The sequence below is a fragment of the Hipposideros armiger genome, unplaced genomic scaffold (genome assembly GCF_001890085.2).
Source record: "Hipposideros armiger isolate ML-2016 unplaced genomic scaffold, ASM189008v1 scaffold_496, whole genome shotgun sequence".
Taxonomy (NCBI): domain Eukaryota; kingdom Metazoa; phylum Chordata; class Mammalia; order Chiroptera; family Hipposideridae; genus Hipposideros; species Hipposideros armiger.
In genome coordinates this window covers 83,021-100,447 of record NW_017731846.1, presented here as the reverse complement: position 1 = coordinate 100,447, position 17,427 = coordinate 83,021, and the positions used below count along the sequence as shown (strand labels likewise).

At 41.3% G+C, this 17,427-nt stretch overlaps 1 protein-coding gene and 1 pseudogene across 1 annotated transcript in view; both read left to right on the top strand.

Annotated features, from left to right (window-relative positions):
• LOC109395942 (voltage-dependent calcium channel subunit alpha-2/delta-3-like) overlaps positions 1-17,427 on the top strand; it is a 280,829-nt gene that overhangs the window by 248,796 nt on the left and 14,606 nt on the right. The window lies entirely within an intron of this gene.
• On the top strand, positions 15,767-16,841 carry LOC109395941 (zinc finger CCHC domain-containing protein 9 pseudogene; annotated as a pseudogene).

Genomic DNA, 17,427 nt, shown 5'->3' with positions numbered 1-17,427 from the left:
TTATGGAAATGTAAGAGAATTACCTGGGTTTTTCGTTTCCAGTTTCTTCAACACAGATGAATGAAAAAAATGTCTGTACAGACAAAATCTCAAATACCAAGTTCTAGGAGTCAGCTCTAACTTGAATGTTCAATGAAAGGGGCAGAACCTGGGATCATCATGGGCCTTTTTAACTCTGAAGGTCCAAGAAAACTGAATCTCTGCCCTCATCTCTGGTGGGCTCCCCCTTGCATGGTGGGACTCAGCCTGCAGGGGATCGGGAGGCCACTTGTGTCCTCAAATTTTGATCCCTGAAAGCTATCCATCATTACCCTTGGCACAACCTCAGGCTATGTCAACCCCATAGGAATCCAGCTGCAGTGCCTGGTTCCTCTGAGCCCAGTTTCCTCTACACATTGTTGATACTGGCAGACGTTGTCTGCTCTCTCCCTTGGAGAGCAACTTTCTGCGCATATTTCTTGGGGCACATATATTTATACACCATTTATAATGTAAAGTCTTGTGATGATAAAGTATGTGGTTGCCCCAAAAGGTAGAGTGGAGCCGTTCAATTCCATTGCTGCTGTAAGACAGATTTATGTGGTCCATTCAAGGCCTGGGCTGCCTAACACCCAGTATATATTTTGTTTGATTTTATTTTGTTTTGTCACATGCATAAGCTATCCCAAAATTTGAAAATGTATTGTTTCACTGGTGTTGATGTGTTTGAGAGTCTATGAAAGGCAGTAAAAAAAAAATCTATAAGAATTGCTAATATTTGTCACTTTATGTGTGTTAGCAAGCATTTAAGAGAATCCCATATTTTCAGATAGCTGCACACAAAATATAAAAAGGTAATGTTTCTTAGCTGTGAAACATGCCAGTGAAAATGTTCACATCCAATCATGATTTGAATATTTGTTTTTACGGAAAGTTAAGTACCAGCAAAGAATTCCACAGCTTATAAAATAGGTGGTTGTAAATGAAGTGCGAAGGTTGATGTGGAACCTGTGAAGTGAAGTGAAAACACGGCATACCTGGCTAGAAGCTCCGACTATCATGCGCAGGTCAAACAGAGCAGGTTTGATCCGTGCACCGTGTGTCTTCACATCCCCAGCATGGCCAGTCTGGGTTTGAATTCTCATTGCAAATGGCAGCAAGAATGGTGATTTGAGGCCCTATTCAACTTCTAGGATTTTGCTTATGGGGATAGCCACTTTATTTATTTTTATTTTCATTTGAGAACCAGAAAACATGGTTTACCCTGTGATTTCAGGATGGACAGAGACCTCCATTATAATCAATGACATCTATGATGTTTCCAGAACTTATTTTTGAAACTGTTGGAGGCAGCTTATGGCAGCCTAGGACATCTTTACATTTAAACATAAGGCTGCTGTAGGTTTTAAAAAGACTAGGCTTGCAGTCTGGTTCTGCTAGGAGCCAACTGGCTATGTGAGCCTGAGTCTCAGGTTCTTCCCTGGTATAATGGATATGGCAGTGTTTACTTTCCAGGCTTATGACAATTATCAAAAGAAGGAGATACAACAGGGAGCTGAGAGATATAAGGTAGTTTTTGAAAATGGTGGGCAGACTGTCCTCTGTAGGAAGGCTATGAAGTCTGTTAGAATTTCATGTATGTGAACGTGTATGTTTGTACGTACATATACTTTACTCACTATACATAGGCCTACATGCATTATGAAATCTAATCGCCAACATGGGCATACCAGCTACTATTAGCTGAATGGTTACGATATCTTTGGCGCTTCCCATACATGATGTTTAATCCTTGCAACAACCCAAATTTAATATTGTAATACATGACTCTTAGTTTTCTATTGCTGCATAAGAAAAGCAGCACCTATTTACTCTTATTATCTATAGGTCAAAGGTCCTGGCACAGCACAGCTGGGTTGTCTGCTCAGGGTCTGACCAGGCTGAAACCAAAGCGCTGGTGGGGGCTGCAATCTCATTGGAGGTGCAGCTTCTCTTTCCGCCTCATTCAGGTTGTTGACAGAACTCAGTCCCTTGAGGTGCCAGGACTGAGGTCCCTGTTTCTTCACTGGCTGTTGGCCTGGGGTTGTTCTCAGCGTCTACAGGCCATCCTCAGGTCCTAGCCGTGTGGCCTTCTCACAGTAAGGCAGCTTCTTTAAGGCCATCAGTGAAGTGTCTCTACCATTGCTGCTTCTATAACATAACCTAACTGAGGGAGTGGTTACCCCCTCATAGTCACGAGCCCTGTCTGCACTCAAGGGGAGGGGATAATGCAGGGTGTGCTGACTAGAGGATTAGGATCTTGGGGAACCATCTTAGAATCCTGCCGTACATCCCATTTTATACTGGGGGCTGTCACAATGTCTTCAAGAAAGCACTGGGTGGGGACAGCTGAACAGTCCTGGATGGTGATAACTGCAGGGTAGACCAGAGCCCCTCAAAGTATGAATCATGGGCTGGTGTTGGTTTGGCACCTGTTTATTATTGCAATGAGATAAGAATAGGAATTGAGAGCAAGTGTTAAGACATTTATAACAATATGACATTGATGGGACATGAAGCACACAATACTTCTGTGTTTTACAAAAGTATTGGACTCTGATGGATTGGAAAATGCACACACAACAGAATTAAACCCAAACCAAACCCAAATAAAACAGAATTAGGCCCTTTGACCACTTTAAACACAGGGTGAGGAGTCCTGGGGTAGAGTGCATTTTGTCAGTCCTGCTGTCTCGAATGGGGTCCCAATGCCCCTTGCTCCAGGGCTGAGAACAGAATCTACCTGGGAATGTGACATGTTGGCCTCCTGGGTTAAAATAATGGCTGAGATCTTTGACAGCTCTTTCTGGCCAGCTGCTCTTACACATTGTTTCTGGCTAAGTGAAGCCTAAAAATGCTCTAACTGAATTTCCAAGGATTTGGGAATGCCTTTTGAATCAGAATACAGTAATACCTTGGTTTGTGAGCATAATTCGTTCCAGAAACAAACTACTCATATTGCAAGACATCGCTCGTTTACCACGTTAAAATGTATTAGAAATGTTTGCTCATCTTGTGGAACACTCGCAATCCACATTACTCACAATCCAAGGTTTTACTGTATTCAGAAGCCCCTGATGGTCATTACTGTGTCATTGTTTTTAAAGTTTATAGAGAAGCTATCTTGCGGGCTTTCCAAGTAGTCAAGGTTGGTTGTAAAACTTGTCTCAAGGTTTTTTTGGTGACAGGTGCTGGTAAAAATGAAGATTTGATGGTGAAGTAATAGGTGTGTGATGAACAGAGAGAGGGTGGGGTCAGGCAGTGACCAGGACCTGAGAGCCACACTCAGCCTCTCACCTCTGCTGCTCCACCTTCTCCTTCATTCTCCTCTCAGCACCCTGGCTTTTTCTGGGTCTCTGTGCACTGTGGTTGATAGTGGCTCTAACACCTTTTCCAAGTTCACATGTCTTACTTCTAAGTCCCATAGAGATTGATGAAAGTCTTCAGTCTCCAATTCCAAATTCTTAGGGAAGAGTACCTGAGGAGCCCAGCTCGGTCACATGTTCATGCTCGAGGCAGGATTGATTAGTACAGTATGGCAGCTGGGCCCCCTCAGGTCTCAGAGAGGGGGAGGATGGGCTCTGCAGACACTGCAGAATGCCTTTTAAACTGAGCCATGTGTAGACCTCAAGAGGACACATTAACATTCTCTACATGTAGGAAATGTTGATTAGCTACCTAAAAAAATAATTAGTGAAGACCTTTTTGACACTTTGTAACTCAATCATTGTCTGAAACATGGCCCTGTTTTTATTAAGACCAAATATCAAAACAACAGTGACACACAATTTTATCTTCCTGAAAAATCTCTCCCTTCAGAATAGAAAGACCTTGGGCAACATCTAATTATTTCTGTGTCTCTTAATTTGATAGCTTGAAAAATGTTTGTAGTCTTTAAGAATGTCTATGGAAATTTCCTGTCCCTGACACAGATCAAATTGTTTAAATGATGGACGGCAATTTTATATTAAATTGTGATAATAGTATCTCATTTACTGCTACTTAAATGATTTCCTTTCCTCTTAACACATGCAGGTCGAGTTACTTCTTCAGTCTAAAAAAAAAAATTGTGAATAAAAAAGGATGGCAAATGGAAGAAAGCCAATTATACAACAATTTTCGACTTTTGAAGTAAAACGATTGCGTTTTCCAATATTGATTATTTTTTGCTTGATTACAGTGACTCTCTTCAGCTGTTTATTACAATATGGATTGTAATTCACAGACTGCATTTGTTCTCAACTAAAAATAAGTGTGAGGAAGTGGAATGAGGAAGGAGGTGAATGAAAAGTTGTATTTTTGATGCCAGTGAATAACCATCAAGTAAATAATCATATGTAGCTTTTCTAAGAATTGTATTTGGCTAATAATATATTGAACTCCTCTTGTCAGAGAAACTCGGATTTCTTAATGTATACCATCTCATGCATTTCCATTTTTATTTTCTATAGTAGGTTGGAGACAAATTTTGTGTCATTTCTGCCTGATAGGAGGAATGGGGGGATGAAATGGCTGGCAGCAATCACTGAGATTCGTTGTCTGGAGATAATGAAACTTGTGTTTTTGAAACCTGAACTCAACTCACCAATTTAGGATGTTGAACCTTTGACGTGGCTCACAAGCTGGACTTTCTTCTTTGAGTGAAGTGGAGCCACCTCAAATACCCTGTAACCTCATATCATTATTTAGTCAACCAACTACAAGGCAGACAATGTAGAATGACAAGAAGGGATAAGCAAATAAAGAAGTTCTGAGGAGGGAGCCATTAATTCAACAAATGTGTTGGATGCTTGATGGCGACTGGGACACTGTTTGCTTTTATGTGTTTTCATTCATTCATTCACGCATTCACTCATACATTCAGCCCATATTTACTGAGTAATTACTATGTGCCAGAAGTTGGAAGAACCCAGGTCGATAGACAATCTATTATCCAAGAGTTCAGACTATTAGAAGATGGATGGGCCAGGGGGAGATGGGAAGGATCATTCACCGCTGAATCGACACTGATGGAACACCATCACAGAAGGGGTACTCACCGATGCCCTGAGTGTGCAGCTGTGGATAAGCCCAAGGCATCCAGGGATACAAGCAGGGGAGGGCCAGCTCGGCGTCTGATGTTCACAATACAGTACAGATGAAGCTCAGTAGATTTGTCCAATATTCCAGTGAAAGGTCTCTGGGGCCCCAGAGTAAGGAGCCTTTTATTCTGCTTTGGAGTGTTCAACAAAGGTTTCACAGAACAGGGGATATTTGATGAGGGTGTTGAAGGAGGAGTAGGAGCTTGCTGGGCAGGGAGGAGAGGCGTCCAACCAGAGGTATCAGATGTGGAAAAGACACACCTGCTTGTTGTTGGTTCGGATAACACGTTAGTGTGCGATGATTATGGTGCGGGACTGACTTTCCCTGCTGCTCTGCACTTTATCTGGATCACTTCTCCAAATGAAAGAGGAGTTAGCCTTTCCTTTGGAGGATTAATAGCCCTCAGGCTAGAAAATAGTTTTCTCTGAAACTTGGAAAGCAAATGTAAAATACATTTCCCCCCACCCCCCTGGTCAGAAAATGTTTAAACCCATTAGGATGCAAAGATTAGGGACTTAAATTGGATTCACAGCAGATATGCCAGCTCCACATATGTACTAGATTATGTTTTGAAATGAGTTAGGCACTTTGCCCATAAACTAGAGTAAGGCTTTTGATACAACTGAAAAACTAGGAGAGAAATCTTCGAGAAGGGCCTATGCATTTCACCTTGGAAGCCACTGGTTTAAATATTCAGTAGACATGGTTCCTGGATTTTGGACTCGGCTTTTCTTAACTTTTCTCCTTTTTCCAGATGTCTCTTGATGAGAAAAAAAGCAGCTGCTTGTTTAACTCTATATGTATTTGTATTGTCTCAAATGATCTTACAGTTATGGTTAAGATTCTTACAAGAGGCTACAATGCTGGTAAAAAGAAAAGCAACCTCAAAAAGAGAAGGGTGCTACAAATACAAAGCAGGGAGCAAGGAAAACAGGGGAGACAAAGCAAACGTATTTTGCAAGTAAATGTCTTGGCCGGCATCCAGGCACCTGCCAGGTGGAAGTTGTTAGGAATGATAAAATGGTTATTGACTTAGAATTTATCCATCCTCTCTTATTCACATTTGATAAACTGCCAAGTCCAATTCTCTTAGTACCAACTTACTTTTCTGATAGTTTTCTACTCCAACAGCTGTCCAGTCAGATTGCTTAGAGTTGTTTTTTCCCCCCTACTGAATTTTATTCAGTGGACTCACTTACTTGATCCCCCAACAAAGAAGGCATTTCTTTAAAAACGATTAAATTACCAATGGGGGGACAACTCCCGTGAATGTCAGCTCTGCTCCCTGCCAGCCATGGGTGCTGGGATTCTCTGGCCATCAGTACTCAAGTGCCCCTATCTTTTGGAGGTGCTCCCACCTTATTGTCCCCAGCGATGTTGTTTCCAGCCCTCAGTGGCCTCTGTGAGAGCCAGCCCTTAGAGAAAGGGAAGTTGATGAATCTAGTTCTGACCATCCATCACCTAATCACAAGAAGCAGCCATCAAATGTCCCTAGTTAAAGGGAGTGCAGGGGTCCTGGGGAATGCAACCCATCTGAGAATGCTAAAAACATTGTCCCAGGGGATTAAGGCAAAAGAGAAGTAGAGGCTTGAAAGAGCCCAGACCACACACTCTGCCCCCTAACTCGGTGCCCAGAAGAGCTCATCCCAGTTTTGGAGTAGTCCCTTTTTAAATAAACCACACCAACTTGTCTTCCCATATAAATTTACCTTAATTGGGCCAGGATCTTGCTTCAGCACCATATTTTCCCAGAGGGTCTTGGTGTTCCTACCGGCCCCTGTGGACTTTGGGACACTCTCTTATTCTCTCCTTGTCCCTGACCTTGTAAAATGTTTCCTACCATCTGCATGGTTGAAATGCCTGCTCACCTTGACCTGTGGTATTGATCTGTCCTGTGATTCACCATCTGTTGTCTGGCTGTTGCTTATCATATTAGTTATCAGCAGAGCAGGGTGCACTATTGATGGTTTTCATTGAGTACCGGCAAGTTAAAAACTATGATTTATTAAACAGGATAAGTTTGTCTTAAAGACATGTTGGTAAATGAGGGAAATTATATAAGAAGCAAGATTTTGTTAGAATACATAGGCACAAGTTGATATTCTTGTTTTGACTTATTAACAGTTAACATTTTAATGCTTATTTGAAGTTACCACATCTAAGTTATCTATAACATTAATCATATCGAATAGTAGTTATTTGGTTACATATCTGTCTTTTTTACTATTTTGTACAATCCAAGAAGGGTTGTATTTTATTAACCTTTGCTTAATAAATAATGGTTGAACTTAACTACTTCTTCCGAGAGAGGGACAAAGGAAGAGAGAAAGAGAGGGAAACCCAGGTAAGTCACTGATCTCTTCTGGTTCACATAAAATTTAATTTTCATAACTGGCAAATATGACATAATCAGCAAATATGACATAACCAGCAAATATGACATAATCAGCAAATATGACATAATCAGCAAATATGACATAATTAGTTTAATAATCAGCTATGTCTCCTGAAGCAAGCGAATATTTGGGGGTGTGGTTCCGTTTTAACCTACCCTTTTTGCTGTGTTCATCACCATGCTTACATTTCTTCCCAAATAGTGAAAGCTTAATTAATATCATAGAAGTAATCACAGATATGTATACATATAACATATCAATGTCCCAGGGCTATGGCAGGTTTCTGAAAGGGCTGTCTTTTGTTTGTTTGTTTTTCCCCTCTAGGCCCGAGACTTTACAAAGGAACATTATTCTTTTAAAAAACTTGTAAAATAATTTAATGACACAGAGTTGTTTTGTTTTTAATAGGAGTATAGGATAGGACGAAGTTTATTTTTTGGTGGGTGTGATTAGACTTGACAGTGACAGGGAGCCATGCTATGCTGGGGCACCATTTGCATGGCGTTCGGTGATGTACACACTGCTCCAAGCAGCTGGTGGTGGGACATGTCAAGGCCTGTGCTTTCTCGTGATCTCTTTCATTTTGCCCCGACACCGTCCCCTGTGGACCTCCCACTGCCCTGGATCACTTTTCCTCTACTACCTCTTTGCGCTCATTTAGCATGAAGTCCAGTCCTTTGGCTGGTAGTCCCGGCACTTGCCCCATCTGGCCCCAGCTCTCCTCTCTGGCCTTATCTGGACTAGTTCTCTGCCCAGACGTGGGCCCTCTGTTCTCAAGTACCCCTTGGCCTTTCCCACCTGAGCTATCGGCTTCTTTCCCCTGGACCTCTTTTAAAGTTAGTTTAAAATCTGTATTTCTCTCTTCCTGGCCTCAGTGGTGGGAAGTCATCACTCCTTTGCTCAGCTCCTACACTTCTTATTAACTAGACCTCTTACTTGAAATCTGGCAAACAGCATCGGGGAAAGTAATTTATTATTTCTAGATGTGACTACAAATTCCTAGAGGGCAGAGACTGTCAAAAGTATTTTGTAGCTCCCTTCGGTGCCAAGCCACATTCTTTGTGTATAGTGGATGCTTAATAAATATTTGTTAGCTAATTGGTTTCATGCCCCTTAAGATCAGATGTTCTTAATTAATTTAATAATCGAGGGTTTTTTGTTTGTTTTTTTCTTGATGTAGCATACAAGCAATGGGCAAATCTTTTTGGAATGTGGTGGGGTATAAATAAATATAATAAATTGTTGTTAGCCTTCCAAAATGAGACAAGTCTATGATCTTTTCTTTCATTTGGTGTTTACTTTCCCAAGAAATGAGAAAGTTTTAAATTAGCATTATTTGTAGGTTAGCTCTGTTAGACCTAGAATGATTCTAGATGCCATCGGAGTCATATTTATTAGACTGTAGTAGTTGAAAATTCACAGAAAAACACATTTCTAAGGATCATTTTAATACATTTAACTTACACTTATCTCAATAATATTTATTTAGTGTTTCTAATAACAGTTCTTGCAAGTATAGTCATTCCGCTAGTTAATCTGAAATGGGTTGTTGTGCTGGAGGTGCAGAAAATATACTAATTATGAACCAAGTAAATAAGTAAAGCTTTAAAGCAGATTTAAATCTCTGCCCCGCCTCACAGATGAGAAGTTTCCCTCTGTTGATAGTGATTGGTGGTCACCAGGTCACATTCTATGAAGGCAGATGGCACGCACTAAGTTGGCAGGCTCCAAGGAGTCATTGTATGCTTTGAGGAACATGAGACAACAACACATATTTAATTTCATCCTAATATACGAAAGACATGATTTTTGTTTGTTTGCTTTTGGTAACAATTTTATTGAAATACAACTCATATTCCATATTATTTACCCATTTAAAGTATACAATTCAAGGTTTTTAGTAATTTATAGTTGTACAACCATTACCACAATTAATTTTAGAGTATTTTCATTACCCCGAAAAAAACCCACTGCCTTTAGCGGTCAGCCCTCAAGCTCATCATTCTCTCCAGCCCTAGACATCCTCTAATCTACTTTCTATGGATTTGCCTCTTTTGGACATTTCACATACACAAAATCATACAATATGTGGTCTTTTGTCCCTGACTCCTTTCACTTAGTGTAATATTCTCAAGTTTCATCCATGTTGTAACATGTATCAGTACTTCATTCCTTTTTATTGCCAAATAATGTTCCTTGGCATGAATATATCATATTTTGTGTATTCATTCATCAGTTGATGGCATCGGGGTTGTTTCTACTTTGGAGCTATTATGAATAACACAGCTATGAACATTTGTGTATAAGTTTTTGTGTGGTCATAGGTCTTCATTTTTCTTGTGTGTATACCTAGGAGTGAAACTCCTAGGTCACATGTTCTCTGTTGAAGCTTTTAAGGACCTGCCAGATTGTTTTCCAAAGTGGCTGTACCATGCTACAATACTAGTAATACTCTTCCTGTGAGAAAATATGATCCCATTGTTTATAAGTGGGTTTCTGCTTTTGAAAACTGGTACACTAATTCACATTTCTGAGTTTCTCCCATTGATGTTTGTTCTAACAACTTGATGGAGCTACGATATCCAATACCACCCATCATTCTAGGTGTACAATTCAGTGATTTTAGTAGATTCACCAAGTTGTGCATGTATCACCATAATGCGCTAATTGATGCACATCACATTGTGTGTGTGTTTTCATCGTTTCAGTAAGATCCCTCCTCCCATCGCCAGTAACTGCATCTCTCCTTACTCATTAATTTTATGATTTGTTGGCCCAGGTGGTAGCTGAGCCTAAGGGCTGAGAAAACTTTGTCACTAACAAATATAAGATGGAGAATCTTCTATGAATTTGACTTTCTTTCAAGTCCCAGGAGAGTCACAAGCCCACTTTGTAATTCTGAAATCTAGAAAGCTCTGAAAATTGAAAATGTTTTCATAACCTCTTAGGTGAAAAACCTGACCTAAACTGACATGCGAATATGCATAATATTTATTCTAAGGGAGAATAATCATGTCTTACTACAGAAATATTAATATTTAATTACGGGGTGCTGCCCTAGCCCTCACGGGATGATTTGTAATAAAATGTGACGCATGTATCATTTTACCTTTTTAAAATCCAAATAATTCTGAACTGTTGGGTTGTCGGAAAAGTCATGAGTCATTTTTGCAATGAAAAACAGAAAAACTACGTCATGACTTTTCCGACAGCCCAATAGCATAACATACCTGGCCCTGAGGGTTTCAGATATCCTTCGATGGGCCTATGTTCGGTTTTAGTAGCCAGCACCTCAGGGCCTTTGCACTTGTTCTTCTTCACAGAAGGTGGTGCTTCCTCCAGATAGCTTCTGGGCTCCTTCTTGTTATTCGGATATTGACTTTGCAGGGATCCCTTTCCTGGCCACCCAAACATGCGTGTCCCTGTCACTCTACCATGTCACCTGATTGTAAATCTTCATGGTACTTATCCTTACCTGATGTGATCTAATACATCTGTTCCTTTGTTTGCTGTCTATGCCCCTGCTGAAGTGTACTGCCGCTAGTGTGCTGCTTCTGCTCGGCTCCCCGTGGAGACTGAGCTGTACTTGACCAGAAAGGATGCCACTGGGGAGCTGCTGTCAGAACACATAAGGCTGCCACCTCTCCCAGGGCATCAGAAACTAAATGCTTGGTCTTGACTCTTGTACCAACCTCCTGTCATCATGGAGATGGAGATAGGAAGTCCTCTAAGTGGTCTTCAGGCCTGAAAGGGAGGACCACTGGGCAGTGAGAGATATTAGACAGTCATCAGCCTTCAGATTGCTTTCTTTTTTCTTCAAAGATGGATTTTCATCCATGTTTTTGGGACAGGAAGAAAGTTGTGACCAAAACATCACTCTGTTTTTCTCTTGGCAGTTGAATAGATGGCAAGCATGCTTTTTGGCACAGTGAAAAAGGCATGAGAACGTGTAATTTCCTCCAAGACAGCCCTTTTGCCCTTCTGTTTACACCTGGTTTTAAAATATAATGCTCATGACAGCCGGACTCCAATCAAGACATCACGGCCTCAATTTATTCGCATGTTGTGGGTATCCATGTTGGCATCTAGGTCTGAATTTTCATAGCAGTTTAATCAAGTGAGAGTGTCTTGAATCCCATTCTTAATTCTACAGCCCAGTTGCTGGATCCCTTTGAGACTGTTTCTTTCTTTTTATTTATTTTTTTTTATTGTTGCAAATGGCAAGATTTTATTTTTTTTGGCATAGTACTACTCCAGTGTATATATGTACCATAATTTTTTTTTTCCTTCTCTATATTTCTTTTTTGGATTTTTAAAAACAGTGATGAAATACACAAAACATGAAATTTACTATCTTAAACATTTTTCCATTAAAAAATGTTTTCAATTACAGTTGACATGTGTTAGTTTTGGGTGATTAGACATCAATATACTTTACAAAGTGATCACCCCGATAAGTCTAGTACCCACCTTGCACCGTACATAGTTATTACAGTATTACTGACTACATTCCTTATGCTGTACTTTACATCCCATGACGTTTGTTTTTTTTTTAGTGTTGTAATTTGTTTTTTTTATTTTTTATTGTTAGTTTCAGGTGTACAGAACAATGCAATAGTTATTACCCTTTTCACCCTCACAAAGTAACAACCCCCCTCCCCCCATCCATTACCCTCCCACCCCCGATATCATGCTTATCTATTACAATTCCATTGACTCCGTTCCCGCTCTCTACTCCATCTGCAATGGGGATGTGGTAGCTCCCTAGGGCTTATTGTATAGCTTAAGTGGACGAACATTTATAAAGCGCCTGACACAGAGAAGGGCCTTGGTCATGTTCATTCCCATCTTCTTCATCTTCCCAGGACTCTTTAATTTGCTCAAAATCATTTAGCTCCTTCATAAATTTAAGGGAATTTAAAAACCATGAGAGGGCCGGCCGAGTGGCGCATTGGTTAAGAACTGGTGTGGGATGCCAGAGGGCCCCAGTTCAGATCCCACATATGAGGGCCAGTGACACTGCCCTCTACAGCTAAGATGCTGAACAACAGCTTGATCTGGAGCTGGGCTGCCATGGGTCGCCGGCGACGGCATAGGCTGCAGTCCCTGCTGCAGTGGGTTGCCATGGGCTACCGTGTGTAGCCAGCAGCCAGCGTGAGTGGCCAGCAGCCGCGTGAGTGGCCGTCCAGAAGCCGGCGACTGATCTGCCTCACCCCGGAAGAGTGCAGTGATGGTGCCAACTTGGGCCAGTGAAGCAACGTCCTCCACAACTAGACTGAAGAACAAAACGACAGCAACTTGTCTGTTCCCCTTCTCCCGATTCCCCAATAAAATCTTAAAAAAAAACCCCAAAAAACAAACAAACAAAAAAACCATGAGAGTCCAAATATATTTTATGAATTTGTCAAACTATGTAGAGTTACTGATATTTTTTTTACCTGTGTTTGATTGACACAATGGAAATTTTATATGGTGGAATTTGTTGCTTCTCTGTGTGTCTGTTTCACCGTAAAAGAAGAGGGGTGGGTGTTCACAGAAAGGGGAACACGGAATGTCAGTGCTTTGTGCTGACATGAAGCCTCCGGTTTTGTTTGGTCTGGTAAGGGCATTGGAAAGTTACAGGCGCCCAGACTGCAGGGCATGGGCCACTTGGCGGGGGTGGGGGTGGGGGGTGAGCAAAGCATGATGAATGTCAAAAGCAGGCCTGGCGTACAAACGAGGCATTGCATAGATACCTGAGGGAAGTGAAGTTTTTGCTCTAGTTTACTTTTATGTAAAATGGATTCAGTGCTTCATTAAAAAAAAAATCCTCAATTTTCTTTACCTGTGTTCACACATCTACTTATTTCATTGTCCTTTTGAAATAAAGTTATAATTGAGGGTTGACAGAAGAGAAAGAGAGTTGAAGCTGAGAGAGTCAAGTCTATGAATAACTTTCTATCAAAATGCAAACCTCATATGTAACTTCAGTTCATTACCTGGGCATTAAAAAAGCAAGACACAGTTTATCCTTTAAGCTTGCTTCTCATCCTTGGAAATGTAAAAATGTTATGTCTGGTTCCGGAGAGTGAAAGTGTCATTTCTTGCATGCAGGAGGAGCGTATATGAAATAGAAGGGAAAAATGACCAAAAGTGAGTGTAAGGCACACACGTTTCATCCAGAACCAGCCCCTGGGTGTACCCAGCAACATGTGGACTCAAAAGCTCATGAGCCTAGCATCACATCACCAGGCCTGGTTTTCTCGCGCCCCCTACATTTTGAGTTGAAGCCGTCATTTCCTTGAAAGGATCAGCAAGGTTCAGAGTGTCAGCTTCAGGATTTTATTTCTACATTGTGTGGGGTGGGAGTGGGGGAGGTGCTTTTCTGAAGCCACTGAAGCAAGGGACTTGTGTAAGATGCTGGGGGACAAGATCCTGGAAACAGTCTTATTTTTTATTCGTTTCTTGATTTCATCTGACATAAGCTTCACACAAAATAGATGAGGTTGCCTTTACCTGAGAGTAGGAAAAGGCGGCGTGGTCCTGTTTAGCAGGGTCCTTCACAAATGAAGAGTGACCCAAGCCATTTGGGTTTTTTTTTGTTTGTTTTTCAAGGCCCTTGGTATGTTATGAAATTAGGAAATAATAAAACATCTTTGAAAATTGTGGTATATTTTAAATATTTCCACTTAACAAATTACTGCCTTTTTGTAAAGGGTGCATATACAATATAATTGAGCTCTTCCTGGGACAAGTAAGGATACAGTAAAGAAAAATGATAATTCACCGTAGCCGTGAGTTTCCAGGAAAGGGATGCATCTTTAAATGACTTCTCCTTCCAGTGGTATGGTTTCTAGGTGACTTTACCTGTAATCTCTTTAGGAGGTAACGTGGGAAGTCTAAGTTTAAGGTCCTTGAGTTGGAGGCCTAGGCCCTATGGCTTCCTGGCCCCTGGGAAGGATCCTAGAACTCGCATGAGCGGGGCCTGCAGGGAGCTTCCCAGGACAGGTCTTATTACTGCTTTTGTTCATGTGAGCATGTTTTAATCTTAAAGGCTTCCTTTGCTCTGCATTTCTTTCCTGCTGGGGCCCAAATCTCTCTGTCCTTCCTCCTTCCACCACCCTCCCTTCCTCCTTCCTTTTTTCTAAGTTTTTGATCTAGGAGTCCAAACTTATTTTCCCAAACTTCCATCACTCCCACTTCTCTGCTCTCTGCATTTCAGCCCCTGCCTCTATCCCTGCTCTGAACTTGTCTTACCCAGTCACCCTCTGGCTCAACCAGTCAGGTTTGATCAGAAAAGCAAAACACCTTTTAGCTATTCCAAGTGGGCAGGGATTTAATATAGGGAGTTAAAAGCTCACTTGATAGTTGGGAGAACTGGAAGCATGAAGGTCAGGGAAGCAGCCGCCCAAGTTTATAGATTCAGGAAGTGCCCAGGTCACAGGGAGCCATCACCAGTGTCCTCAGCTGTCTGAAGGCCCAGTGGGTAATTCTCAGGAGGCCATCTGGAGGACACTGGCAGAAGACACCTGCCATCTGCAGATGCCCACATACTTGGCCGTAGCTTCAGCTGGAGAACATTGGCGTCTCCTCTTTGTGCCTTGCAGATTGCTCACAAATCTAACATGGAGCCATGTTGGCAGAAAGCTCCAGAATATTGGGGGTGCCAAAAAAATGTAACAAGTGGACACTTTGGTCAATGTTGCTGAAGCAGTAGTTCGCCATAATCAGAAGTGCCTGGACGCTGATGGTGACCACTGTGAGCACCTCTTGTAATTGCTGAAGTCAAACGTGACTTGCATTCATCTTTTGTTATTGGTATATATTGAGTATTTCAATTTTAATAGTGTTTTTCCTCTCTTAAAATGTGTATACCTTTTTTGGCATCCTCTGTATTTAGTGTGTAGGCTTCCAGCCCATACTGTAGAACGGACAGCTTACATGGTGCTCAAAATCAACAGGCATCATGGATCCAACACACACACTTTTTTTGTTTGTTTGTTTTATTTTGTTTTGTTTTACACTATAAATGTATTAAAAATCTGTTTATGTGCATAGACGTTATGCAACAGCATACAAACATTAACTGTATGAAAAAAAACAATAATAGGTAATAAAAGATATTAACTATTAAACTTTCTTGAGATTTCACCATGTACACATCCAAATTAGTCCAATTAAAAAGACTTTTCCGGGCCGGCCGAATGGTGAGTTGGTTAAGAGTTGGTTTGGGGAGCCGGCACCGCAGCCAGTGGGGGGGTGGGGGGACTCCTCTGGCCGGGTAACTCTGCTGCTCTGGAGGATTCACGTGTGATTGATAAGGTACTTCTGATGAAACCATGACCAGGCGGGCACAAGTTACTACCACAAATAACAAAAGACCCTTGCCTGCAATGTCATGGGAGGATATGAAGAAAGGGTCCTATGAGAAAAAAAGCCAAAACCTACTAAAAAGTAAACAACTTGAAGCCAATAGGCTGTCCCTTAGAAATGATGCACTCCAAGCAAAACACAAAAAGAACAAAAAGAAAAAGAAGTGCTTAAATGAGGATGTGAATGGATTCATGGAATACCTAAGACAAAACTCACAGATGGTTCACAATGGGGAGATGATACCAACAGACAGTCGGGAAGTAAGGGAAGAAATTGCAGTTGCTTTAAAGAAAGATAACCGTAGGGAAGGAAGATGATTAAAAAGACAAGCATTGAAGAAAAATGCAATGGTCTGTTTCCATTGTAGACAACCTGGCCATGGGGTTGCAGGTTGCCCGGCTGCCCTTGAGAATCAAGATCTGGGCTCTGGAATATGTTATCGGTGTGGATCCACAGAGCACGAAATAACCAAGTGCAAGGCTAAAGTAGACCCAGCTCTTGGTGAATTTCCTTTTGCAAAATGTTTTGTTTGTGGGCAAATGGGGCACCTGTCCAGATCTTGTCCTGATAATCCCAAAGGACTCTATGCTGATGGTGGTGGCTGCAGACTTTGTGGCTCTGTGGAACATTTTTAGAAAGATTTCCCTCAGAGTCGGAATTCAGATCGAATGGTTACAGTTGGTCGCTGGGCAAAGGGAATGAGTGCAGACTATGAAGAAATTTTGGATGTGTCTAAACCACAGAAACCCAAAACAAAGATACCTAAAGTTGTTCATTTTTGATAATGATTAGAGCTATCATAAGTTCCCACCTCACTGTTACATTCTGAACTGGGCCTTCTTCACAAGTTGGTGCTGGGCTCCCCTGGAGAAGCCAGTATTGTAGATATCAGTCTGATCTGGGGGCAGTTTCCTGATATCTGTCCATCAAGGAGTACTTCTCCCACTGCTTGGAGAACATCACTGAAGAAAAGCATAAGATGTTTAAATTGGATTCTTTTAAAAGAATATATTTTTAACAAATAAAACTTAGATGTAACTAAGTGGTTACATACCAAATTGTAACAATCATCTTTTTCTTAAAATCAAAATTATGCATTAACCTGAACCACCCCTAAACAAAGGGTAACTGCTTTGTATTTGGAAATGAATTTTTTATTATATTGTTTTCTACATTCAAAATATTAATTTATTATAATAGAAATTTATGAGTTGCCACAAAATGCTTTTATTTTTAAAATATTTAATAAAAACACATTTGCTATTAAAAAAAAATAAAGAGTTGGCTTGGGATGCCAGCTCTGAGCAGCAGGGCCCCGGTTCAGATCCCATGTGAGGGCCAGTGATGCTGCACCCTCTACAGCTAAGATGGTGAACAACAGCTCAACCTGGAGCTGGGCTACCTTGAGTCACCAGCGATGGTGTAGGCTGCAGTGGGGCTGGCCAGCAGCGGGTGTGCACTTCTGTGAGCTGCTGTGAGTGGCCGTCCAATGGCTGGCAAGCGACTGCCTCTCCCAGGAAGAGTGCAATGATAATACCAACATGGGCCAGTGAAGCGACGTCCTCCACAACTAGACTGA